Below are 2,577 nucleotides of genomic sequence, written 5' to 3' on the forward strand. Positions count from 1 at the left end.
GGAACGTCTCATTTAAAAACAGACGCGTCTTTGTTTTTCGTTATTTATTATATTTTGTTATTAGACATGCACAGTTAGTTGGCCTGATCATGTAAGTACTGGTACAAGTAACGTTAACGCATTTTAAAATGTTGCTTGTTTATAAAGAGTGACTGTTATTGGCATGACATAGCACATATTGCAGAACTAATGTGTTATCTTTCTCCTGTTTTTAAGTAACAAGCTTCTCCTGTACAGTCAACTCAGTCCCTGTCTTCATCCTTTGACTCCAGGACACACTCATTATTGAAGAAAGGTCTTCCAGTAAAGGATTGAGATTAGATGATGGAGCTGAAAGGTGGGCAAGAAGTTATTACTTATGCATTTGGGGGACTGTTAAACTCATAAATCTACTTAAAAACACAACATTAATTTGATCTCTATAAGGTAAAAGTATTTAAAATTAAGTATTATTTGAAGTAGTACTTTCTTTGTTTATATACCATATTTATGTTTTTGCTTTGCTTTTTTTTTTAATAAGCTGGCCTGATCGATTCTCGATGAAAAAAGAAAGTGTTCTGACAGCTGACATTAAAGAAAATAATAGGTAATATTTCATATAACTGTGCATATATGATAACGATATGATATATATATATATATATATATATAATTTTTATATTTAATAATAATAATAATTTTTGCAGTGCATCACCACCAAGGAAGGTGAATGAAAACTGTGCCAGAGGAATTGTGCCTTTGTTCCTGTACCTTCTTCAAAAATGGCTACGTAAGTATCACTGTTTTTGTCTTAGTTTTAATACATTGTTGACAACTATTAAATGTTTTGATCACATGCCCATAATACAGGTGGTGTATTTTTCTCTTGGATTTTAAAACACTTTCTCCTCCTTTTTCTGTATTTTTGTCTAAGAAGCACCGGAATCATAACTATACAGAGAGGCATTTCTAAAGAACGAGGAATATCATTTGAAGATACAAAATGAAAAGAGAATTCTCATTGTGCCACTTTTCACAGCAGTTTTGTAGCCATTGAGTTGCTTTAACTGTGACTAAGGATTGACTTCGTATAGTATTCTTTAAGCATTGTTGATGATCTTAAAATGCTTTGTTTGTGTCTTGTCAAGGCCAGAAGAGACAAGGAAAGGTGTCTACGTCTCAAGTAAGGATATCTTCTAAAAGGTTTGTTTTTAATTATTGTTTTTGTTATTATTTTTTGTATTTTTTTTTTTTTTTAATTTAACACATCAGTGATAGTCCTCTGCAATTTGCAATTTTTCAAGAGTGGAACAAGCATTGAGGAGCATATTCAAGACATCGCTGGAAGTGCTCAGCCCTGTCTCCTGGCTTAGGAAAGAATTATTCAATTCACCAGTACTTCAGTTTTGATCAGCAGGCCATTCCATGCAAGTCAATCTCTTCTCTTGATGCCTTTGACAAACTGTTTAATGGGGTTAATTTACTCAAAAATGAAAACTGTCATCATTTACTCACCCCCATGTCGTTCCAAACCTGTAAGACTTTCTTTCATCTTCAAAACACCAATGAAGATATTTTAATGAAATCTGAGAGATTTCTGTCCTTACATTGAGAGTCCACGCAACTAGCACATTCAAGGCCCAGAAAGGTAGTAATGACATCATTAAAGTAATCAATGTGACTCCACTGGTTTAACCTTAATTTTATGCATGCATTCACAAAATGTCTGCTTTAATTTCAAACAAAACACTCATCTGTCGTGCTCTTGTGTACGCTTGTCAGGGATTAATATTTTCATAAAGTGGTAAATTTGTATATATTTTTTTTCCTTCGTGCAAAGAAAGCACTCATGTTGCTTAATAAAACATTAATAAAAGTTAAATCACCATAGTCTCACTGATTAATTTAATGATGTCTTTAACGCCTTTCTGGGCCTTGAAAGATGTAGGATAGAAGTCTGCCAGATTTCATTACAAATATCTTCATTTGTGTTCAGAAAATGAACAAAAGTCGTATAGGTTTGGTATGACATGAGTTTGTTCACCAAAAATTTGAATTCTCATTAAGGCACACTTTGTTTTTGGCACCACTTATAACACTATTCTGCACAAGATGTACACTTTCATTCAGACCACTGTGTTCAACAGATGTTGGCAAAGTGAAGGTCCTTGTATTGCTGAGGTTAGAGCAAGGCTGCTTAGCTAGGTGGTTCAACAGCTTCTGTACTGAATATAGTGATGTATTGTCATTTAATGCAGATGTGATGTATTTTTGTGAGTGTAATTGTGTTTCTTGAGCATGACAGCATTGTAATAAATGTTTTAAATCTGACGTCGTTGATCTTGTTTTTTGTTGTGTTTGTAAAACACCAGATGGGATTTAAAATTAGAGAATTTTTCACTATTATAAATGTAAATGAATTCTACATAAGTGAAATATTAACACTAATTAGAGTACATTTTCCTGCAGAGTTAAATTGTGGTAACACAGAACAGAGTTAATTTCCCATAGTGTTAAACTCTGGTAACACACAACAGAGTTAATTTTCCCTAGTGTTAAACTTTGGTAACACAGAACAGAGTTAATTTCCCATAGTGT

General features: G+C 33.1%; 1 long non-coding RNA gene across 2 annotated transcripts; it reads left to right on the forward strand.

Annotated features, from left to right (window-relative positions):
* The first annotated feature begins 315 nt into the window (after positions 1-315).
* LOC306847280 lies at positions 316-2,310 on the forward strand. 2 transcript variants are annotated; one of them, XR_013782141.1, is made up of 5 exons: positions 316-337; positions 521-586; positions 687-769; positions 1,128-1,182; positions 1,284-2,310. It is a non-coding gene; the product is annotated as an uncharacterized lncRNA (long non-coding RNA). The 2 variants fall into 2 exon arrangements; XR_013782142.1 differs by lacking the exon at positions 316-337 and having other exon boundaries at positions 518-586; positions 1,133-1,182; positions 1,284-1,415.
* The last annotated feature ends 267 nt before the right edge of the window (positions 2,311-2,577 follow it).

The sequence above is a fragment of the Barbus barbus genome (assembly GCF_936440315.1).
Source record: "Barbus barbus genome assembly, chromosome: 3".
Taxonomy (NCBI): Eukaryota; Metazoa; Chordata; class Actinopteri; order Cypriniformes; family Cyprinidae; genus Barbus; species Barbus barbus.